The 25,618-nt window shown below is 42.0% G+C and overlaps 5 non-coding genes across 5 annotated transcripts; all 5 read right to left on the reverse strand.

The window, feature by feature from the left end:
• Positions 1-2,644: 2,644 nt before the first annotated feature.
• On the reverse strand, positions 2,645-2,716 carry TRNAC-GCA (transfer RNA cysteine (anticodon GCA)). Its single transcript has one exon. It is a non-coding gene; the product is annotated as a tRNA-Cys (tRNA).
• Positions 2,717-4,809: 2,093 nt separating this feature from the next.
• TRNAC-GCA (transfer RNA cysteine (anticodon GCA)) lies at positions 4,810-4,881 on the reverse strand. The gene has a single exon. It is a non-coding gene; the product is annotated as a tRNA-Cys (tRNA).
• Positions 4,882-9,136: 4,255 nt separating this feature from the next.
• Positions 9,137-9,208, reverse strand: TRNAC-GCA (transfer RNA cysteine (anticodon GCA)). Its single transcript has one exon. It is a non-coding gene; the product is annotated as a tRNA-Cys (tRNA).
• A 3,167-nt stretch (positions 9,209-12,375) lies between these two features.
• TRNAC-GCA (transfer RNA cysteine (anticodon GCA)) lies at positions 12,376-12,447 on the reverse strand. The gene has a single exon. It is a non-coding gene; the product is annotated as a tRNA-Cys (tRNA).
• Positions 12,448-15,627: 3,180 nt separating this feature from the next.
• On the reverse strand, positions 15,628-15,699 carry TRNAC-GCA (transfer RNA cysteine (anticodon GCA)). Its single transcript has one exon. It is a non-coding gene; the product is annotated as a tRNA-Cys (tRNA).
• Positions 15,700-25,618: the final 9,919 nt, after the last annotated feature.

The raw sequence follows: 25,618 nt of genomic DNA on the forward strand, positions 1-25,618 counted from the left end.
GCTTTTAAGGAGAAATTAAATAGTTCCTACGTTGCACAAAAATGAAGTGCTTCAAACAAACACATACTTTGCATGCACAGAGAAGAGGTGGAATATATGTAAGACTGAAGACAAAGGTGAAATGAGAAATAGATTGACTGCTTCGCTGCCAAGTTTTATATGCCATTTCTTCAGTGCAATACAAGAAAGCACCAAACAGTATAACAAAGTTGTCAATTGGTTTCATAGTCCATTCCCTTTGTTTAGTGCTATGGAAGGAAGAGCCGAATTCCAAAATTGATCAATGATGTTTCAGAAATTTCCCAAAGGGAATACTAAGCCGAGTGTTAAAAACTGCATTTACTCACAGGCTTTGAGCAGGAAACACTGAAATGCTATTAAAGTGCAATATCCAAGGGAACACTGACTCTGTCAAAGATGATCCAAATGGATTTGATGAAAAGTCCCAATTACAAACAACAGAATCAAAATAGGGTGAGGGGACACCAGGATTTGAACCAGGGACCTCTTGAGCTGCAGTCAATATAGCGCTACCACTGAGCTATATCCCTAGCTTTACAGTAAAATCAGAATGACAAAATATCAGTACATCATGAAAGAGTGTGAGGATCATACTAAGTTGTGCCAGAAAGTACAACCTTGAAACTGTGGAACAGGAGAAGTAGTCCTTAATATTATTTATTAAAGGAAAACTGGATCATTTAAAAAACAGATTTATTTGTTTCATTGTTTTTTTATTTGAATAGGCAGTGGTACATAGGACCAATGCCTCTACATACAAGGATTGTTTTGAAACATTCTTAAAGGGGAAGAGGTTTTTACGGGACACCTTATCATTTGAGGATTGGTTACCACAATCACGGAGATGGTGATGAAGTATGATTGATTTAGGCCAAATTATGGTGGAAAAACATTTCTAAGTACCACTACAATTCGGTATTTGGAAGGTACACCCAAAACCCCTTTCGAATACCTTCCATTTAATACATCAGAAAAAGCCATTTTGCGTTTGCAAATGGCCTGATTCTTCAGAGCAGCCTTCTTGCAACTGCAATGATAGTTCGTACATCTTGCACGTAGGCAGAGCTTTTAAGGAGAAATTAAATAGTTCCTACGTTGCACAAAAATGAAGTGCTTCAAACAAACACATACTTTGCATGCACAGAGAAGAGGTGGAATATATGTAAGACTGAAGACAGAGGTGAAATGAGAAATAGATTGACTGCTTCGCTGCCAAGTTTTATATGCCATTTCTTCAGTGCAATACAAGAAAGCACCAAACAGTATAACAAAGTTGTCAATTGGTTTCATAGTCCATTCCCTTTGTTTAGTGCTATGAAAGGAAGAGCCGAATTCCAAAATTGATCAATGATGTTTCAGAAATTTCCCAAAGGGAATAACAAGCCGAGTGTTAAAAACTGCATTTACTCACAGGTTTTGAGCAGGAAACACTGAAATGCTATTAAAGTGCAATATCCAAGGGAACACTGACTCTGTTAAAGATGATCCAAATGGAATTGATGAAAAGTCCCAATTACAAACAACAGAATCAAAATAGTGTGAGGGGACACCCGGATTTGAACCAGGGACCTCTTGATCTGCAGTCAAATGCTCTACCACTGAGCTACATACCCAGCATTTCAGGAAAATCGGAATGACAAAATATGAGTACATCATGAAAGAGTGTGAGGATCATACTAAGTTGTGCCAGAAAGTACAACCTTGAAACTGTAGAACAGGAGAAGTAGTCCTTAATATTATTTATTAAAGGAAAACTGGATCATTTAAAAAACAGATTTATTTGTTTCATTATTATTTTATTTGAATAGGCAGTGGTACATAGAACCAATGCCTCTACATACAATGATTGTTTTGAAACATTCTTAAAGGGGAAGAGGTTTTTACGGGACACCTTATCATTTGAGGATTGGTTACCACAATCACGGAGATGGTGATGAAGTATGATTGTTTTGGGCCAAATTATGGTGGAAAAACATTTCGACGTACCACTACAATTTGGTATTTGGAAGGTACCCCTAAACACCCCTTTCGAATACCTTTCATTTAATACATCAGAAAAAGCCATTTTGCGTTTGCAAATGGCCTGATTCTTCAGACCAGCCTTCTTGCAACTGCAATGATAGTTCGTACATCTTGCACGTTGGCAGAGCTTTTAAGGAGAAATTAAATAGTTCCTACGTTGCACAAAAATTAAGTGCTTCAAACAAACACATACTTTGCATGCACAGAGAAGAGGTGGAATATATGTAAGACTGAAGACAGGTGAAATGAGAAACAGATTGACTGCTTCGCTGCCAAGTTTTATACGCCATTTCTTCAGTGCAATACAAGAAAGCACCAAACAGTATAACAAAGTTGTCAATTGGTTTCATAGTCCATTCCCTTTGTTTAGTGCTATGAAAGGAAGAGCCGAATTCCAAAATTGATCAATGATGTTTCAGAAATTTCCCGAAGGGAATAACAAGCCGAGTGCTAAAAACTGCATTTACTCACAGGTTTTGAGCAGGAAACACTGAAATGCTATTAAAGTGCAATATCCTAGGAAACACTGACTCTGTCAAAGATGATCCAAATGGAATTTATGAAAAGTCCCAATTACAAACAACAGAATCAAAATAGGGTAAGGGGACACCCGGATTTGAACCAGGGAACTTTTGATCTGCAGTCAAATGCTCTACCACTGAGCTATATCCCCAGCTTTTCAGTAAAATCAGAATGACAAAATATCAGTACATCATGAAAGAGTGTGAGGATCATACTAAGTTGTGCCAGAAAGTGCAACCTTGAAACTGTGGAACAGGAGAAGTAGTCCTTAATATTATTTATTAAAGGAAAACTGGATCATTTAAAAACAGATTTATTTGTTTCATTGTTATTTTATTTGAATAGGCAGTGGTATATAGGACCAATGCCTCTACATACAAGGATTGTTTTGAAACATTCTTAAAGGGGAAGAGGTTTTTACGGGACACCTTATCATTTGAGGATTGGTTACCACAATCACTGAGATGGTGATGAAGTATGATTGTTTTGGGCCAAATTATGGTGGAAAAACATTTCTACTTACCACGACAAATCGGTATTTGGAAGGTACACCAAAACACCCCTTTCGAATACCTTCCATTTAATACATCAGAAAAAGCCATTTTGCGTTTGCAAATGGCCTGATTCTTCAGAGCAGCCTTCTTGCAACTGCAATGATAGTTCGTACATCTTGCACGTAGGCAGAGCTTTTAAGGAGAAATTAAATAGTTCCTACGTTGCACAAAAATGAAGTGCTTCAAACAAACACATACTTTGCATGCACAGAGAAGAGGTGGAATATATGTAAGACTGAAGACAGAGGTGAAATGAGAAATAGATTGACTGCTTCGCTGCCAAGTTTTATATGCCATTTCTTCAGTGCAATACAAGAAAGCACCAAACAGTATAACAAAGTTGTCAATTGGTTTCATAGTCCATTCCCTTTGTTTAGTGCTATGAAGGAAAGAGCCAAATTCCAAAATTGATCAATGATGTTTCAGAAACTTCCCAAAGGGAATAACAAGCCGAGTGTTAAAAACTGCATTTACTCACAGGTTTTGAGCAGGAAACACTGAAATGCTATTAAAGTGCAATATCCAAGGGAACACTGACTCTGTTAAAGATGATCCAAATGGAATTGATGAAAAGTCCCAATTACAAACAACAGAATCAAAATAGTGTGAGGGGACACCTGGATTTGAACCAGGGACCTCTTGATCTGCAGTCAAATGCTCTACCACTGAGCTACATACCCAGCATTTCAGGAAAATCGGAATGACAAAATATGAGTACATCATGAAAGAGTGTGAGGATCATACTAAGTTGTGCCAGAAAGTACAACCTTGAAACTGTAGAGCAGGAGAAGTAGTCCTTAATATTATTTATTAAAGGAAAACTGGATCATTTAAAAAACAGATTTATTTGTTTCATTGTTATTTTATTTGAATAGACAGTGGTACATAGAACCAATGCCTCTACATACAATGATTGTTTTGAAACATTCTTAAAGGGGAAGAGGTTTTTACGGGACACCTTATCATTTGAGGATTGGTTACCACAATCACGGAGATGGTGATGAAGTATGATTGTTTTGGGCCAAATTATGGTGGAAAAACATTTCGACGTACCACTACAATTCGGTATTTGGAAGGTACACCCAAACACCCCTTTCGAATACCTTCCATTTAATACATCAGAAAAAGCCATTTTGCGTTTGCAAATGGCCTGATTCTTCAGACCAGCCTTCTTGCAACTGCAATGATAGTTCGTACATCTTGCACGTAGGCAGAGCTTTTAAGGAGAAATTAAATAGTTCCTACGTTGCACAAAAATGAAGTGCTTCAAACAAACACATACTTTGCATGCACAGAGAAGAGGTGGAATATATGTAAGACTGAAGACAGGTGAAATGAGAAATAGATTGACTGCTTCGCTGCCAAGTTTTATACGCCATTTCTTCAGTGCAATACAAGAAAGCACCAAACAGTATAACAAAGTTGTCAATTGGTTTCATAGTCCATTCCCTTTGTTTAGTGCTATGAAAGGAAGAGCCGAATTCCAAAATTGATCAATGATATTTCAGAAATTTCCCAAAGGGAATAACAAGCCGAGTGCTAAAAACTGCATTTACTCACAGGTTTTGAGCAGGAAACACTGAAATGCTATTAAAGTGCAATATCCTAGGGAACACTGACTCTGTCAAAGATGATCCAAATGGAATTGATGAAAAGTCCCAATTACAAACAACAGAATCAAAATAGGGTGAGGGGACACCCGGATTTGAACCAGGGACCTCTTGATCTGCAGTCAAATGCTCTACCACTGAGCTATATCCCCAGCTTTTCAGTAAAATCAGAATGACAAAATATCAGTACATCATGAGTGTGAGGATCATACTAAGTTGTACCAAAAAGTACAACCTTGAAACTGTGGAACAGGAGAAGTAGTCCTTAATATTATTTATTAAAGGAAAACTGGATCATTTAAAAACAGATTTATTTGTTTCATTGTTATTTTATTTGAATAGGCAGTGGTACATAGGACCAATGCCTCTACATACAAGGATTGTTTTGAAACATTCTTAAAGGGGAAGAGGTTTTTACGGGACACCTTATCATTTGAGGATTGGTTACCACAATCACTGAGATGGTGATGAAGTATGATTGTTTTGGGCCAAATTATGGTGGAAAAACATTTCTACGTACCACTACAATTCGGTATTTGGAAGGTACACCCAAACACCCCTTTCGAATACCTTCCATTTAATACATCAGAAAAAGCCATTTTGCGTTTGCAAATGGCCTGATTCTTCAGACCAGCCTTCTTGCAACTGCAATGATAGTTCGTAAATCTTGCACGTAGGCAGAGCTTTTAAGGAGAAATTAAATAGTTCCTACGTTGCACAAAAATGAAGTGCTTCAAACAAACACATACTTTGCATGCACAGAGAAGAGGTGGAATATATGTAAGACTGAAGACAAAGGTGAAATGAGAAATAGATTGACTGCTTCGCTGCCAAGTTTTATATGCCATTTCTTCAGTGCAATACAAGAAAGCACCAAACAGTATAACAAAGTTGTCAATTGGTTTCATAGTCCATTCCCTTTGTTTAGTGCTATGAAAGGAAGAGCCGAATTCCAAAATTGATCAATGATGTTTCAGAAATTTCCCAAAGGGAATACCAAGCCGAGTGTTAAAAACTGCATTTACTCACAGGCTTTGAGCAGGAAACACTGAAATGCTATTAAAGTGCAATATCCAAGGGAACACTGACTCTGTCAAAGATGATCCAAATGGAATTGATGAAAAGTCCCAATTACAAACAACAGAATCAAAATAGGGTGAGGGGACACCAGGATTTGAACCAGGGACCTCTTGAGCTGCAGTCAATATAGCGCTACCACTGAGCTATATCCCTAGCTTTACAGTAAAATCAGAATGACAAAATATCAGTACATCATGAAAGAGTGTGAGGATCATACTAAGTTGTGCCAGAAAGTACAACCTTGAAACTGTGGAACAGGAGAAGTAGTCCTTAATATTATTTATGAAAGGAAAACTGGATCATTTAAAAAACAGATTTATTTGTTTCATTGTTTTTTTATTTGAATAGGCAGTGGTACATAGGACCAATGCCTCTACATACAAGGATTGTTTTGAAACATTCTTAAAGGGGAAGAGGTTTTTACGGGACACCTTATCATTTGAGGATTGGTTACCACAATCACGGAGATGGTGATGAAGTATGATTGATTTAGGCCAAATTATGGTGGAAAAACATTTCTAAGTACCACTACAATTCGGTATTTGGAAGGTACACCCAAAACCCCTTTCGAATACCTTCCATTTAATACATCAGAAAAAGCCATTTTGCGTTTGCAAATGGCCTGATTCTTCAGAGCAGCCTTCTTGCAACTGCAATGATAGTTCGTACATCTTGCACGTAGGCAGAGCTTTTAAGGAGAAATTAAATAGTTCCTACGTTGCACAAAAATGAAGTGCTTCAAACAAACACATACTTTGCATGCACAGAGAAGAGGTGGAATATATGTAAGACTGAAGACAGAGGTGAAATGAGAAATAGATTGACTGCTTTGCTGCCAAGTTTTATATGCCATTTCTTCAGTGCAATACAAGAAAGCACCAAACAGTATAACAAAGTTGTCAATTGGTTTCATAGTCCATTCCCTTTGTTTAGTGCTATGAAAGGAAGAGCCGAATTCCAAAATTGATCAATGATGTTTCAGAAATTTCCCAAAGGGAATAACAAGCCGAGTGTTAAAAACTGCATTTACTCACAGGTTTTGAGCAGGAAACACTGAAATGCTATTAAAGTGCAAACTCCAAGGGAACACTGACTCTGTTAAAGATGATCCAAATGGAATTGATGAAAAGTCCCAATTACAAACAACAGAATCAAAATAGTGTGAGGGGACACCCGGATTTGAACCAGGGACCTCTTGATCTGCAGTCAAATGCTCTACCACTGAGCTACATACCCAGCATTTCAGGAAAATCGGAATGACAAAATATGAGTACATCATGAAAGAGTGTGAGGCTCATACTAAGTTGTGCCAGACAGTACAACCTTGAAACTGTAGAACAGGAGAAGTAGTCCTTAATATTATTTATTAAAGGAAAACTGGATCATTTAAATAACAGATTTATTTGTTTCATTGTTATTTTATTTGAATAGGCAGTGGTACATAGAACCAATGCCTCTACATACAATGATTGTTTTGAAACATTCTTAGAGGGGAAGAGGTTTTTACGGGACACCTTATCATTTGAGGATTGGTTACCACAATCACGGAGATGGTGATGAAGTATGATTGTTTTGGGCCAAATTATGGTGGAAAAACATTTCGACGTACCACTACAATTCGGTATTTGGAAGGTACACCTAAACACCCCTTTCGAATACCTTCCATTTAATACATCAGAAAAAGCCATTTTGCGTTTGCAAATGGCCTGATTCTTCAGACCAGCCTTCTTGCAACTGCAATGATAGTTCGTACATCTTGCACGTAGGCAGAGCTTTTAAGGAGAAATTAAATAGTTCCTACGTTGCACAAAAATGAAGTGCTTCAAACAAACACATACTTTGCATGCACAGAGAAGAGGTGGAATATATGTAAGACTGAAGACAGGTGAAATGAGAAATAGATTGACTGCTTCGCTGCCAAGTTTTATACGCCATTTCTTCAGTGCATTACAAGAAAGCACCAAACAGTATAACAAAGTTGTCAATTGGTTTCATAGTCCATTCCCTTTGTTTAGTGCTATGAAAGGAAGAATCGAATTCCAAAATTGATCAATGATAATTCAGAAATTTCCCAAAGGGAATAACAAGCCGAGTGCTAAAAACTGCATTTACTCACAGGTTTTGAGCAGGAAACACTGAAATGCTATTAAAGTGCAATATCCTAGGGAACACTGACTTTGTCAAAGATGATCCAAATGGAATTTATGAAAAGTCCCAATTACAAACAACAGAATCAAAACAGGGTGAGGGGACACCTGGATTTGAACCAGGGAACTCTTGATCTGCAGTCAAATGCTCTACCACTGAGCAATATCCCCAGCTTTTCAGTAAAATCAGAATGACAAAATATCAGTACATCATGAAAGAGTGTGAGGATCATACTAAGTTGTGCCAGAAAGTACAACCTTGAAACTGTGGAACAGGAGAAGTAGTCCTTAATATTATTTATTAAAGGAAAACTGGATCATTTAAAAACAGATTTATTTGTTTCATTGTTTTTTTATTTGAATAGGCAGTGGTACATAGGACCAATGCCTCTACATACAAGGATTGTTTTGAAACATTCTTAAAGGGGAAGAGGTTTTTACGGGACACCTTATCATTTGAGGATTGGTTACCACAATCACTGAGATGGTGATGAAGTATGATTGTTTTGGGCCAAATTATGGTGGAAAAACATTTCTACGTACCACTACAATTCGGTATTTGGAAGGTACACCCAAACACCCCTTTCGAATACCTTCCATTTAATACATCAGAAAAAGCCATTTTGCGTTTGCAAATGGCCTGATTCTTCAGACCAGCCTTCTTGCAACTGCAATGATAGTTCGTACATCTTGCACGTAGGCAGAGCTTTTAAGGAGAAATTAAATAGTTCCTACGTTGCACAAAAATGAAGTGCTTCAAACAAACACATACTTTGCATGCACAGAGAAGAGGTGGAATATATGTAAGACTGAAGACAGGTGAAATGAGAAATAGATTGACTGCTTCGCTGCCAAGTTTTATACGCCATTTCTTCAGTGCAATACAAGAAAGCACCAAACAGTATAACAAAGTTGTCAATTGGTTTCATAGTCCATTCCCTTTGTTTAGTGCTATGAAAGGAAGAGCCGAATTCCAAAATTGATCAATGATATTTCAGAAATTTCCCAAAGGGAATAACAAGCCGAGTGCTAAAAACTGCATTTACTCACAGGTTTTGAGCAGGAAACACTGAAATGCTATTAAAGTGCAATATCCTAGGGAACACTGACTCTGTCAAAGATGATCCAAATGGAATTGATGAAAAGTCCCAATTACAAACAACAGAATCAAAATAGGGTGAGGGGACACCCGGGTTTGAACCAGGGACCTCTTGATCTGCAGTCAAATGCTCTACCACTGAGCTATATCCCCAGCTTTTCAGTAAAATCAGAATGACAAAATATCAGTACATCATGAGTGTGAGGATCATACTAAGTTGTGCCAGAAAGTACAACCTTGAAACTGTGGAACAGGAGAAGTAGTCCTTAATATTATTTATTAAAGGAAAACTGGATCATTTAAAAACAGATTTATTTGTTTCATTGTTATTTTATTTGAATAGGCAGTGGTACATAGGACCAATGCCTCTACATACAAGGATTGTTTTGAAACATTCTTAAAGGGGAAGAGGTTTTTACGGGACACCTTATCATTTGAGGATTGGTTACCACAATCACTGAGATGGTGATGAAGTATGATTGTTTTGGGCCAAATTATGGTGGAAAAACATTTCTACGTACCACTACAATTCGGTATTTGGAAGGTACACCCAAACACCCCTTTCGAATACCTTCCATTTAATACATCAGAAAAAGCCATTTTGCGTTTGCAAATGGCCTGATTCTTCAGACCAGCCTTCTTGCAACTGCAATGATAGTTCGTAAATCTTGCACGTAGGCAGAGCTTTTAAGGAGAAATTAAATAGTTCCTACGTTGCACAAAAATGAAGTGCTTCAAACAAACACATACTTTGCATGCACAGAGAAGAGGTGGAATATATGTAAGACTGAAGACAAAGGTGAAATGAGAAATAGATTGACTGCTTCGCTGCCAAGTTTTATATGCCATTTCTTCAGTGCAATACAAGAAAGCACCAAACAGTATAACAAAGTTGTCAATTGGTTTCATAGTCCATTCCCTTTGTTTAGTGCTATGAAAGGAAGAGCCGAATTCCAAAATTGATCAATGATGTTTCAGAAATTTCCCAAAGGGAATACCAAGCCGAGTGTTAAAAACTGCATTTACTCACAGGCTTTGAGCAGGAAACACTGAAATGCTATTAAAGTGCAATATCCAAGGGAACACTGACTCTGTCAAAGATGATCCAAATGGAATTGATGAAAAGTCCCAATTACAAACAACAGAATCAAAATAGGGTGAGGGGACACCAGGATTTGAACCAGGGACCTCTTGAGCTGCAGTCAATATAGCGCTACCACTGAGCTATATCCCTAGCTTTACAGTAAAATCAGAATGACAAAATATCAGTACATCATGAAAGAGTGTGAGGATCATACTAAGTTGTGCCAGAAAGTACAACCTTGAAACTGTGGAACAGGAGAAGTAGTCCTTAATATTATTTATGAAAGGAAAACTGGATCATTTAAAAAACAGATTTATTTGTTTCATTGTTTTTTTATTTGAATAGGCAGTGGTACATAGGACCAATGCCTCTACATACAAGGATTGTTTTGAAACATTCTTAAAGGGGAAGAGGTTTTTACGGGACACCTTATCATTTGAGGATTGGTTACCACAATCACGGAGATGGTGATGAAGTATGATTGATTTAGGCCAAATTATGGTGGAAAAACATTTCTAAGTACCACTACAATTCGGTATTTGGAAGGTACACCCAAAACCCCTTTCGAATACCTTCCATTTAATACATCAGAAAAAGCCATTTTGCGTTTGCAAATGGCCTGATTCTTCAGAGCAGCCTTCTTGCAACTGCAATGATAGTTCGTACATCTTGCACGTAGGCAGAGCTTTTAAGGAGAAATTAAATAGTTCCTACGTTGCACAAAAATGAAGTGCTTCAAACAAACACATACTTTGCATGCACAGAGAAGAGGTGGAATATATGTAAGACTGAAAACAGAGGTGAAATAGATTGACTGCTTTGCTGCCAAGTTTTATATGCCATTTCTTCAGTGCAATACAAGAAAGCACCAAACAGTATAACAAAGTTGTCAATTGGTTTCATAGTCCATTCCCTTTGTTTAGTGCTATGAAAGGAAGAGCCGAATTCCAAAATTGATCAATGATGTTTCAGAAATTTCCCAAAGGGAATAACAAGCCGAGTGTTAAAAACTGCATTTACTCACAGGTTTTGAGCAGGAAACACTGAAATGCTATTAAAGTGCAAACTCCAAGGGAACACTGACTCTGTTAAAGATGATCCAAATGGAATTGATGAAAAGTCCCAATTACAAACAACAGAATCAAAATAGTGTGAGGGGACACCCGGATTTGAACCAGGGACCTCTTGATCTGCAGTCAAATGCTCTACCACTGAGCTACATACCCAGCATTTCAGGAAAATCGGAATGACAAAATATGAGTACATCATGAAAGAGTGTGAGGATCATACTAAGTTGTGCCAGACAGTACAACCTTGAAACTGTAGAACAGGAGAAGTAGTCCTTAATATTATTTATTAAAGGAAAACTGGATCATTTAAAAAACAGATTTATTTGTTTCATTGTTATTTTATTTGAATAGGCAGTGGTACATAGAACCAATGCCTCTACATACAATGATTGTTTTGAAACATTCTTAAAGGGGAAGAGGTTTTTACGGGACACCTTATCATTTGAGGATTGGTTACCACAATCACGGAGATGGTGATGAAGTATGATTGTTTTGGGCCAAATTATGGTGGAAAAACATTTCGACGTACCACTACAATTCGGTATTTGGAAGGTACACCTAAACACCCCTTTCGAATACCTTCCATTTAATACATCAGAAAAAGCCATTTTGCGTTTGCAAATGGCCTGATTCTTCAGACCAGCCTTCTTGCAACTGCAATGATAGTTCGTACATCTTGCACGTAGGCAGAGCTTTTAAGGAGAAATTAAATAGTTCCTATGTTGCACAAAAATGAAGTGCTTCAAACAAACACATACTTTGCATGCACAGAGAAGAGGTGGAATATATGTAAGACTGAAGACAGGTGAAATGAGAAATAGATTGACTGCTTCGCTGCCAAGTTTTATACGCCATTTCTTCAGTGCATTACAAGAAAGCACCAAACAGTATAACAAAGTTGTCAATTGGTTTCATAGTCCATTCCCTTTGTTTAGTGCTATGAAAGGAAGAGCCGAATTCCAAAATTGATCAATGATGTTTCAGAAATTTCCTAAAGGGAATAACAAGCCGAGTGCTAAAAACTGCATTTACTCACAGGTTTTGAGCAGGAAACACTGAAATGCTATTAAAGTGCAATATCCTAGGGAACACTGACTTTGTGATAGATGATCCAAATGGAATTCATGAAAAGTCCCAATTACAAACAACAGAATCAAAATAGGGTGAGGGGACACCCGGATTTGAACCAGGGAACTCTTGATCTGCAGTCAAATGCTCTACCACTGAGCTATATCCCCAGCTTTTCAGTAAAATCAGAATGACAAAATATCAGTACATCATGAAAGAGTGTGAGGATCATACTAAGTTGTGCCAGAAAGTACAACCTTGAAACTGTGGAACAGGAGAAGTAGTCCTTAATATTATTTATTAAAGGAAAACTGGATCATTTAAAAACAGATTTATTTGTTTCATTGTTATTTTATTTGAATAGGCAGTGGTACATAGGACCAATGCCTCTACATACAAGGATTGTTTTGAAACATTCTTAAAGGGGAAGAGGTTTTTACGGGACACCTTATCATTTGAGGATTGGTTACCACAATCACTGAGATGGTGATGAAGTATGATTGTTTTGGGCCAAATTATGGTGGAAAAACATTTCTACGTACCACTACAATTCGGTATTTGGAAGGTACACCCAAACACCCCTTTCGAATACCTTCCATTTAATACATCAGAAAAAGCCATTTTGCGTTTGCAAATGGCCTGATTCTTCAGACCAGCCTTCTTGCAACTGCAATGATAGTTCGTAAATCTTGCACGTAGGCAGAGCTTTTAAGGAGAAATTAAATAGTTCCTACGTTGCACAAAAATGAAGTGCTTCAAACAAACACATACTTTGCATGCACAGAGAAGAGGTGGAATATATGTAAGACTGAAGACAAAGGTGAAATGAGAAATAGATTGACTGCTTCGCTGCCAAGTTGTGTATGCCATTTCTTCAGTGCAATACAAGAAAGCACCAAACAGTATAACAAAGTTGTCAATTGGTTTCATAGTCCATTCCCTTTGTTTAGTGCTATGAAAGGAAGAGCCGAATTCCAAAATTGATCAATGATGTTTCAGAAATTTCCCAAAGGGAATACCAAGCAGAGTGTTAAAAACTGCATTTACTCACAGGCTTTGAGCAGGAAACACTGAAATGCTATTAAAGTGCAATATCCAAGGGAACACTGACTCTGTCAAAGATGATCCAAATGGAATTGATGAAAAGTCCCAATTACAAACAACAGAATCAAAATAGGGTGAGGGGACACCAGGATTTGAACCAGGGACCTCTTGAGCTGCAGTCAATATAGCGCTACCACTGAGCTATATCCCTAGCTTTACAGTAAAATCAGAATGACAAAATATCAGTACATCATGAAAGAGTGAGTGGATCATACTAAGTTGTTCCGGAAAGTACAACCTTGAAACTGTGGAACAGGAGAAGTAGTCCTTAATATTATTTATTAAAGGAAAACTGGATCATTTAAAAACAGATTTATTTGTTTCATTGTTATTTTATTTGAATAGGCAGTGGTACATAGAACCAATGCCTCTACATACAATGATTGTTTTGAAACATTCTGAAAGGGGAAGAGGTTTTTACGGGTCACCTTATCATTTGAGGATTGGTTACCACAATCACTGAGATGGTGATGAAGTATGATTGTTTTGGGCCAAATTATGGTGGAAAAACATTTCTTTGTACCACTACAATTCGGTATTTGGAAGGTACACCCAAACACCCCTTTCGAATACCTTCCATTTAATACATCAGAAAAAGCCATTTTGCGTTTGCAAATGGCCTGATTCTTCAGACCAGCCTTCTTGCAACTGCAATGATAGTTCGTACATCTTGCACGTAGGCAGAGCTTTTTTATGGAGAAATTAAATAGTTCCTACGTTGCACAAAAATGAAGTGCTTCAAACAAACACATACTTTGCATGCACAGAGAAGAGGTGGAATATATGTAAGACTGAAGACACAGGTGAAATGAGAAATAGATTGACTGCTTCGCTGCCAAGTTTTATACGCCATTTCTTCAGTGCAATACAAGAAAGCACCAAACAGTATAACAAAGTTGTCAATTGGTTTCATAGTCCATTCCCTTTGTTTAGTGCTGTGAAAGGAAGAGCCGAATTCCAAAATTGATCAATGATGTTTCAGAAATTTACCAAAGGGAATACCAAGCAGAGTGTTAAAAACTGCATTTACTCACAGGTTTTAAGCAGGAAACATTGAAATGCTATTAAAGTGCAATATCCAAGGGAACACTGACTCTGTCAAAGATGATTCAAATGGAATTGATGAAAAGTCCCAATTACAAACAACAGAATCAAAATAGGGTGAGGGGACACCCAGATTTGAACCAGGGACCTCTTGAGCTGCAGTCAAATGCTCTACCACTGAGCTATATCCCCATCTTTTCAGTAAAATCAGAATGACAAAATATTAGTACATCATGAAAGAGTGTTAGGATCATACTAAGTTGTGCCAGAAAGTACAACCTTGAAACTATGGAACAGGAGAAGTAGTCCTTAATATTATTTATTAAAGGAAAACTGGATCATTTAAAAAACAGATATTTGTTTCATTGTGATTTTATTTGAATAGGCAGTGGTACATAGGACCAATGCCTCTACATACAATGATTGTTTTGAAACATTCTTAAAGGGAAAGAGGTTTTCACAGGACACCTTATCATTTGAGGATTGGTTACCACAATCACTGAGATGGTGATGACGTATGATTGTTTTGGGCCAAATTATGGTGGAAAAACATTTCTACGTACCACTACAATTCGGTATTTGGAAGGTACACCCAAACAACCCTTTCAAATACCTTCCATTTAATACATCAGAAAAAGCCATTTTGCGTTTGCAAATGGCCTGATTCTTCAGACCAGCCTTCTTGCAACTGCAATGATAGTTCGTACATCTTGCACGTAGGCAGAGCTTTAAAGGAGAAATTAAATAGTTCCTACGTTGCACAAAAATGAAGTGCTTCAAACAAACACATACTTTGCATGCACAGAGAAGAGGTGGAATATATGTAAGACTGGAGACACAGGTGAAATGAGAAATAGATTGACTGCTTCGCTGCCAAGTTTTATACGCCATTTCGTCAGTGCAATACAAGAAAGCACCAAACAGTATAACAAAGTTGTCAATTGCTTTCATAGTCCATTCCCTTTGTTTAGTGCTGTGAAAGGAAGAGCCAAATTACAAAATTGATCAATGATGTTTCAGAAATTTCCCAAAGGGAATAACAAGCAGAGTGTTAAAAACTGCATTTACTCACAGGTTTTGAGCAGGAAACACTGAAATGCTATTAAAGTGCAATATCCTAGGGAACACTGACTCTGTCAAAGATGATCCAAATGGAATTGACGAAAAGTCCCAATTACAAACAACAGAATCAAAATAGTGTGAGGGGACACCCGGATTTGAACCAGGGACCTCTTGATCTGCAGTCAAATGCTCTACCACTGAGCTATATCCCCAGCTTTTCAGTAAAATCAGAATGACAAAATATCAGTACATCATGAAAGAGTGTGAGGATCATACTAAGTTGTGCCAGAAAGTACAACCTTGAAACTGTGGAACAGGAGAAGTAGTCCTTAATATTATTTATTAAAGGAAAACTGGATCATTTAAAAACAGATTTATTTGTTTCTTTGTTATTTTATTTGAATAGGCAGTGGTACATAGGACCAATGCCTCTACATACAAGGATTGTTTTGAAACATTCTTAAAGGGGAAGAGGTTTTTACGGGACACCTTATCATTTGAGGATTGGTAACCACAATCACTGAGATGGTGATGAAGTATGATTGTTTTGGGCCAAATTATGGTGGAAAAACATTTCTACGTACCACTACAATTCGGTATTTGGAAGGTACACCCAAACACCCCTTTCGAATACCTTCCATTTAATACATCAGAAAAAGCCATTTTGCGTTTGCAAATGGCCTGATTCTTCAGACCAGCCTTCTTGCAACTGCAATGATAGTTCGTAAATCTTGCACGTAGGCAGAGCTTTTAAGGAGAAATTAAATAGTTCCTACGTTGCACAAAAATGAAGTGCTTCAAACAAACACATACTTTGCATGCACAGAGAAGAGGTGGAATATATGTAAGACTGAAGACAGAGGTGAAATGAGAAATAGATTGACTGCTTCGCTGCCAAGTTTTATATGCCATTTCTTCAGTGCAATACAAGAAAGCACCAAACAGTATAACAAAGTTGTCAATTGGTTTCATAGTCCATTCCCTTTGTTTAATGCTATGAAAGGAAGAGCCGAATTCCAAAATTGATCAATGATGTTTCAGAAATTTCCCAAAGGGAATACCAAGCCGAGTGTTAAAAACTGCATTTACTCACAGGCTTTGAGCAGGAAACACTGAAATGCTATCAAAGTGCAATATCCAAGGGAACACTGACTCTGTCAAAGATGATCCAAATGGAATGATGAAAAGTCCCAATTACAAACAGCAGAATCAAAATGGGGTGAGGGGACACCAGGATTTGAACTAGGGACCTCTTGAGCTGCAGTCAATATAGCGCTACCACTGAGCTATATCCCCAGCTTTACAGTAAAATCAGAATGACAAAATATCAGTACATCATGAAAGAGTGAGTGGATCATACTAAGTTGTTCCGGAAAGTACAACCTTGAAACTGTGGAACAGGAGAAATAGTCCTTAATATTATTTATTAAAGGAAAACTGGATCATTTAAAAACAGATATTTGTTTCATTGTTATTTTATTTGAATAGGCAGTGGTACATAGAACCAATGCCTCTACATACAATGATTGTTTTGAAACATTCTGAAAGGGGAAGAGGTTTTTACGGGTCACCTTATCATTTGAGGATTGGTTACCACAATCACTGAGATGGTGATGAAGTATGATTGTTTTGGGCCAAATTATGGTGGAAAAACATTTCTTTGTACCACTACAATTCGGTATTTGGAAGGTACACCCAAACACCCCTTTCGAATACCTTCCATTTAATACATCAGAAAAAGCCATTTTGCGTTTGCAAATGGCCTGATTCTTCAGACCAGCCTTCTTGCAACTGCAATGATAGTTCGTACATCTTGCACGTAGGCAGAGCTTTTTTATGGAGTGTGAGAAGTTGGCCTGATGTGCAGTGCTCACTATTCTAGTGATCACTATATATCAGTCCAAACAACCCTTATTGATGATTGGTTGTAAGTCAACCTTATAGACCAGCTATCCTAGTAGCATGGATACGAGCAGTCTAAGGCTAAGACTCTAGAGGGCGTGTTAAGCCAGCTGTTTTACCATCACATTACCCCTTGAACACCCAGTGAAAGGACACCACACAAGTGTTATGAAAATAAACAGTGTATTTATTAGAATCACAACAACCCTGTACTCTTTATGAGGACAGGGTGCTAGGCACACAACAAAACTCTTACGAAAATACTTAAGTTAGCACGTTATACACAAATGCCCGAGGGGCACGAAAAACCATATACTTTAAAAGTGGAATGCGAATTACTAGCAGGTAAGTAACAGTACTAATAGGCTTTGGAATCGCTAGGACTGGACTAGGGAATCGTTAGATTACTACTAGGAGGCCCAGGGGACTCGGGTGCAGAGTGTGCACTCTCACGCGGGATGCGGGACAAAGTCTATGGAAGCTAGAATTCACAAAGTTAGTGTTCACGGGCGAACCCGACCTGGTAGGGAGAAAATGACAGTGGATCCTGACCCTTGGATAGTGAGGCTATGCTGGGACACCGGAGTGCCGAAGTTACCTAGCCCAGGGGCTGCAGCTGCATAGGTCTGAAAAGACGTCGGGGATCTCGTTGCCGGACCAGGAGCCTGGAAGGAAGAAGTTGCTGGCAGGCGACCAGTGAAGGAAAGTTCGATGGATCCAAGCCTGGATCAAGGAAGAAGAAAACCTGAAAGCAGAGGGGACCAAGTTCTTGAATCACTAGCCAGTGATTAAGTGGGCACCAGGATGGCACCGGGCGAAGTCACCGCAGTCAGGTGAGTGGGCGCTGCTGGGCTCTGCAGTCTCTCGGACCAGGAGGCGTTGTCGGCGACCAGGATGGAGGTGCGAGCTGTCCCACGAAGGATGAAGTCGTTGGCGTCGAAGTTACCCAGGATTGGGCAACAAGCCTTGGCTAATTCAAGCCCACGCGGTGGACTCAAAATGGCGTCTTGAGTGGACCAGGAGGGTCCGGGGTGCTCCTCTTCTGGAAGGGAGCAAGGGCCAGTCTGGAGCAACCAGACCAGCAGCAGAAATGTCGTCGGGCGGCGTCAGGAAGGCCACAAGCCAACGGGCTAGTAGCCAAACAACGCGGTGAGCAGCGGAAAGCAGAAGGGCCCCACGCAGATCGTGGAGATGCTGGGGGGCTGCACTTCGGAGCTGGAGCTGCTCAGAGTCGGGGCTTCTCGGACCCCAAAGCACTCACCAGTAGATTACTCGGCGGGCTTGCTGGAAAGAAGTCGTGCAGTCTTGCAGATGGCCGGTCCCTTGAGGTCTCGTCGCACCCACGGTTCTCAGCTGGGCTGTAGAGGTGGGTAGAGGTCAGAGGTGCCAGGGACGCCGGTTCTCGTCGAGCTGGGCAGTCGGATTCCGGAGGAAGGACTTACAGCAGACCGCAGTGTTCTTTAGATGGTGCCTGCGGATGCAGGGTGACTACTCCTTAGTCACAAGGGAGAATCTTGAAGAAGGAAATCTTGAAGTCCTTTCGCAGAAAGTCGTGTCTTGATTCCAAAGATGATCTGATTTGGAAGGGGGCCAGTTCCTACCTTTATCCTGTAAAAAGGGGCTGGCACGCGACTAAGTCCTGCCCTATGGGTGGGACCAGGAGGGGGGTGGTTACACCCACTTCCTTGGCGGGCTTTTCCCCAGCACAGGGTCTGGAGTGACCCTGGAACTGGTTCCAGCCAGCCTATGCACAGTGAGCACCGGGGTGCCACGTGCAGTCACCTTCCTCTAAAGCCCTGCCTACCTACAATACACAAAACCCTGTCTGGGACGGTGCTGGCACCGCCCCTGGCAGGAAACCCTTTGTCCTTATCTCCTGCTCTGGGAGGACTCCCAGCAGCAGGAGGGCAGACTTGTGTCTCGGTGGCAGCATCCATTTTGTGGATGCTAAGGCTCTGTCTGACTTTAACCGGGGTTAGGGGTTACATACATGTCGTGTCCCTCTAGAAGGGTGGAATGCTAACCCCGTCGCCAGAATTGGCGAGGGGTTAGTATTCCAATTCGTATGACACCTTACTCGACATGTTTTGATAAAGCGATACCAGAGTTGGCACATAACCGCGAGGATTATAATGCACTTAAGAGTATATGGTATGCGATATCATGGAAACGGCTAAGGGATAGATCCCGAAAGCCGCAGACAGGCTCAGCTCATGCCAGAGCACCATCTCACACGATTCCAAGCACTCTGCCTTCAGGATTGTTAAGGCCTGCCATAGGAGTGACTGATAGGAGATCTGTGTGTCCATTTTAGGGTTAGATATAGGTATACTATATCTAAAGCAAAGGGTGAGTACACCACCTTGCCCCAGCTGTCGTGCAGCCAGTTGTGTCAGTTTTAGTTAGTCAATCCAGGGGTGGCACAATACATGCTTCAGCCCCTGGGAGACTTCTGGGTGCACCTCAGCCCTGGGTACAGGGACTTGGAGAGGGCCCAGTGCCAATTTAGATATGTACCTAAGGTACATGGAATCCATTTTACAGAGAGAGCAGTGGGCCTGAGGTCCTGAATAGCAGGGCCTCAGGTCAACTAAGTCAGAAAACCAGCAAAACACCAGGCAAAAAGTTGGGGGCAACCATAGTCAGGGATCAACCTTCCTACATAACCCCCCCCCAAACGAAAGGAGATAAGGCTATCCTTGTCCAGGTAAGCCTATATTGCCTAAGTGGCCATTTAAGGAAGTACCAGCACTGGCATGGTTACCCCCTATGTCATGGTCCACTAAGCAATCCCCCACCCTAAGGGTGTCTGAGGGTCTCCACCATAGGGAATCTCTACCTGTGGTGTGTTTTGTCAAAGAAAAAGGCTGGTGCTGAAATGGAGTACTGAAGTGAGGCTCCACTAACTTTGGGCTCAGCTTCCTCCAATCATTATCCACCATAGAGGCCTTTCTTTCCAAGACTGAGTTGTTTTGGGCTCTCAGGGTCAACCTCTGGCTACCTACAGCTGGAGGTTGGGTCCCTCTGTTTGGCTTACTGGAGGGACAGTTCAGGTCTGGGGCCCTCAGGTCCCAAGTTTGGCTGTGCCCAACAGTGTCCATCTGTGGGAGGTCCCTAACTAATTTTAAGGGGGATCCCTCAGGAGTGTGTCTTATTTTCACTTGGCTAGGTCTACTAGCTTCAGTGCCCTTAATCTGCTGATTGGGGAATTCTTTTGGACAGGGGGCCCTTTGGGGTCCTATACTGGCCTCCCTGACCTCTACAGCCCTGGGCTGACTGAGGCAGGGTAGAGAGGGGCAGGTTACCTGCTCCAGACTGGGTCCCACCTTGGAAGGGTCCACTGACATCAGGGGTTCTGCCAGGCTAGGCCTGACTACCTCTGTGGCAGTTTCTTCACAAGGGGTCAGATCAGTTCCCTGAGGAGGCTGATCCTTTCCTAAAGTCTGGTGGGAGGGAGATTTCTCTTCCTCCTCAATACTCTCTGTCTGAGTGGAGTGATCCATAGTTTCAGGCTTCACAACACTGTCATCTGTCTGAGTTTGAGTTGTGGCCATCACAACTCTCCCAACCTTTTCAGGAGGGGGCTCAGTTTGGGTGTGGGCTGTTACCATGACAGCCTTGACAACCTGTTCTGGGAAGGAAGTTGTCTGAGATTGGGTTGTGACTGGCACAACCCTCCTGACCTGTTCAGGGAGGATATCTTGGACTGGGGCTGTGGCTACCACTGCCCCACTAACCTTACCATGGATGTTCACCATTCTAGAATGGGTTTCTTGCTCTACTTCAGCCCAGGCTGAGAGCTCTAAATCATTCCCCAGTAGGCAATCTACAGGCAAGTTTGGTGACACTGCCACTCTCTTGTGGCCAGTGACACCTCCCCAGCTGAGATTGACCACTGCCATGGGATGATCTCTCTGTACTCCATCAATATTGGTCACCTGGTATGTGGCACCAGGTAAAAGTTGCCTTGAGGGGACTAGACTCTCAGTCACCATAGTGATGCTAGCCCCTGTGTCTCTATAGGCCTCAACTTTTATACCATTGATGAGGGGCTCCTGTCTGTACTTGCCCAAAGTGTTGGGACAAGTTGTGAAGTTGGCAAACCCCATGCCAGTCTCACAGACAAGAGTATCTAAGTTTGGGGACCTGGTTAGGCCAGAGTCCCCAGGAACTCCCAAAGTAAATGCACCCAAATTCTTGGGGGCACTCCCACCACCTGGGGGATTACTACTAGTAGTAACAGGAGGTTTGGGAATGTTACTTGGGGGTATGTTTTCCTTATTGTTATTCTTTGGGCAACTGCTGTCAGTTTTTAAATGACCCACCTGTTTACAGGGATAACAATAAGGTTTCTTCTGGTTATTGGAAGGATTCTGGGACCCACCCCCCTCAGAGGATTTTTGGGGCCCTGATGTGGTTTGGTCTGTAGATTTATTCCCACCCTTCTCTTGAGGCTTGGTTGATTCCTTTTTCTGGTCACCACCTTGGTTCTTGGGCCTAATCCTGGTTCTGACCCATTTGTCTGCCCTCTTACCCAATTCTTGTGGAGAGGTCAGATCAGAGTCTACCAGGTGCTGGTGTAATAACTGGTTCTGACAATTATTTAAGACTTGCTCTCTCATAATTAGATTATACAATCCCTTGAAATCAGTAACCTTACTACCCAGTAGCCAGCCTTCCAAAGCCTTAGTGGCACAATCAACAAAGTCTGACCAGTCCTGAGACTGAGTTTTCTGGGTGTCTCTGAACAGCAACCTGTACTGCTCAGTGGTTAAACCAAACCCATCAACCAGTGCATTTTTCAGGACCTGGTAATTGTTAGCATCCTCCACTCTTGTAGTGAGGAGCTTATCTCTACCTTTACCATCAAAGGAGAGCCACAGTATAGCTGCCCACTGACTCTGGGGAATGCTCTGCACAGTGCAGGCCCTCTCCAGAGCAGCCATCCATTTCTGGATGTCATCCCCTTGCTTAAAGGGGGGCACTATTTTAGTCAGGTGTTTAGTATCTAAACCCTTCTCTCTATCTCTTGGGAGATTGCTGCCACCAGTGGGAGCTAGCCCACTCATCTGCTGCTCTCTTGCCAGGGCAAGCTTCTCTTTGGCCAGGGCAATTTCTTCCCTTTCAATCCTCAGTTCAGCTTGTCTCATCCTAGCCTCATGCTCCCTTCTCTGAGGGGAAGTAAATCTCCTCTGTGGAGGATTCCTTCTCCCCTGAGAAGAGGCATTAGAGTGCAGAGACCTATTGGAGTCCCTAGAAAGAGATCTATCTCTCCTAACTCCAAGGTTAGGCCCACTTCGGGTTAGTACTGGGGGGCCCCCAGATCCTAGCCCAAGTAAGTCTAAGTTGGTCCTAGTTAGCCTTCTGACTACCTCAAGACCCTTGTCTACCTCATCCCCAGAGAGTACCTCCTGATCCTCCTCCTCAACTGCTGAATCAGTGTTGTGGAGATCTGGATCCCCAGAGGTTCCTTCTAAGGCTGGCATGTTCTCATGTAACTGAGAAAGCTTTCTGGCATCATATGTCTCTAGGAGGCCTATCAGAAAGGAAGTGGTGGGGTTAGACCCCTGCTTCAGTTTTCTGGAGACACAGATCTGTCTCATCTCATGAAAGCTGAGAGCTGCATATCTTGAAGTGACCTGTGGAGGGTCAACACTGACCAGGGGAGTCTCAGTAGAGTCCTCCTGAGTCGACATGCTTTTCTAGTGAGGTGTAAGTGGTGCACTTACCTACACTATATGTTTGCCTACTGATCCCTTGCTAGAGTTGTAGCTTAGGGTGTGCTAGGCCCTAGGAGCTACAACAGCTGGTTCAGTAGAACTCAGAGTATTCTAAGCTAAGTTATATGTACCTTTAGTACTTATGTGATCTTTCACAAGATATTCTTAGGGCATGTGTGGTAAAACAACAGCAAGCTCAAATCCCAACCGCTGCTCACCAATGTGAGAAGTTGGCCTGATGTGCAGTGCTCACTATTCTAGTGATCACTATATATCAGTCCAAACAACCCTTATTGATGATTGGTTGTAAGTCAACCTTATAGACCAGCTATCCTAGTAGCATGGATACGAGCAGTCTAAGGCTAAGACTCTAGAGGGCGTGTTAAGCCAGCTGTTTTACCATCACATTACCCCTTGAACACCCAGTGAAAGGACACCACACAAGTGTTATGAAAATAAACAGTGTATTTATTAGAATCACAACAACCCTGTACTCTTTATGAGGACAGGGTGCTAGGCACACAACAAAACTCTTACGAAAATACTTAAGTTAGCACGTTATACACAAATGCCCGAGGGGCACGAAAAACCATATACTTTAAAAGTGGAATGCGAATTACTAGCAGGTAAGTAACAGTACTAATAGGCTTTGGAATCGCTAGGACTGGACTAGGGAATCGTTAGATTACTACTAGGAGGCCCAGGGGACTCGGGTGCAGAGTGTGCACTCTCACGCGGGATGCGGGACAAAGTCTATGGAAGCTAGAATTCACAAAGTTAGTGTTCACGGGCGAACCCGACCTGGTAGGGAGAAAATGACAGTGGATCCTGACCCTTGGATAGTGAGGCTATGCTGGGACACCGGAGTGCCGAAGTTACCTAGCCCAGGGGCTGCAGCTGCATAGGTCTGAAAAGACGTCGGGGATCTCGTTGCCGGACCAGGAGCCTGGAAGGAAGAAGTTGCTGGCAGGCGACCAGTGAAGGAAAGTTCGATGGATCCAAGCCTGGATCAAGGAAGAAGAAAACCTGAAAGCAGAGGGGACCAAGTTCTTGAATCACTAGCCAGTGATTAAGTGGGCACCAGGATGGCACCGGGCGAAGTCACCGCAGTCAGGTGAGTGGGCGCTGCTGGGCTCTGCAGTCTCTCGGACCAGGAGGCGTTGTCGGCGACCAGGATGGAGGTGCGAGCTGTCCCACGAAGGATGAAGTCGTTGGCGTCGAAGTTACCCAGGATTGGGCAACAAGCCTTGGCTAATTCAAGCCCACGCGGTGGACTCAAAATGGCGTCTTGAGTGGACCAGGAGGGTCCGGGGTGCTCCTCTTCTGGAAGGGAGCAAGGGCCAGTCTGGAGCAACCAGACCAGCAGCAGAAATGTCGTCGGGCGTCGTCAGGAAGGCCACAAGCCAACGGGCTAGTAGCCAAACAACGCGGTGAGCAGCGGAAAGCAGAAGGGCCCCACGCAGATCGTGGAGATGCTGGGGGGCTGCACTTCGGAGCTGGAGCTGCTCAGAGTCGGGGCTTCTCGGACCCCAAAGCACTCACCAGTAGATTACTCGGCGGGCTTGCTGGAAAGAAGTCGTGCAGTCTTGCAGATGGCCGGTCCCTTGAGGTCTCGTCGCACCCACGGTTCTCAGCTGGGCTGTAGAGGTGGGTAGAGGTCAGAGGTGCCAGGGAAGCCGGTTCTCGTCGAGCTGGGCAGTCGGATTCCGGAGGAAGGACTTACAGCAGACCGCAGTGTTCTTTAGATGGTGCCTGCGGATGCAGGGTGACTACTCCTTAGTCACAAGGGAGAATCTTGAAGAAGGAAATCTTGAAGTCCTTTCGCAGAAAGTCGTGTCTTGATTCCAAAGATGATCTGATTTGGAAGGGGGCCAGTTCCTACCTTTATCCTGTAAAAAGGGGCTGGCACGCGACTAAGTCCTGCCCTATGGGTGGGACCAGGAGGGGGGTGGTTACACCCACTTCCTTGGCGGGCTTTTCCCCAGCACAGGGTCTGGAGTGACCCTGGAACTGGTTCCAGCCAGCCTATGCACAGTGAGCACCGGGGTGCCACGTGCAGTCACCTTCCTCTAAAGCCCTGCCTACCTACAATACACAAAACCCTGTCTGGGACGGTGCTGGCACCGCCCCTGGCAGGAAACCCTTTGTCCTTATCTCCTGCTCTGGGAGGACTCCCAGCAGCAGGAGGGCAGACTTGTGTCTCGGTGGCAGCATCCATTTTGTGGATGCTAAGGCTCTGTCTGACTTTAACCGGGGTTAGGGGTTACATACATGTCGTGTCCCTCTAGAAGGGTGGAATGCTAACCCCGTCGCCAGAATTGGCGGGGGTTAGTATTCCAATTCGTATGACACCTTACTCGACATGTTTTGATAAAGCGATACCAGAGTTGGCACATAACCGCGAGGATTATAATGCACTTAAGAGTATATGGTATGCGATATCATGGAAACGGCTAAGGGATAGATCCCGAAAGCCGCAGACAGGCTCAGCTCATGCCAGAGCACCATC

Source organism: Lissotriton helveticus, chromosome 1_2, assembly GCF_964261635.1.
Source record: "Lissotriton helveticus chromosome 1_2, aLisHel1.1, whole genome shotgun sequence".
NCBI classification, from domain to species: domain Eukaryota; kingdom Metazoa; phylum Chordata; class Amphibia; order Caudata; family Salamandridae; genus Lissotriton; species Lissotriton helveticus.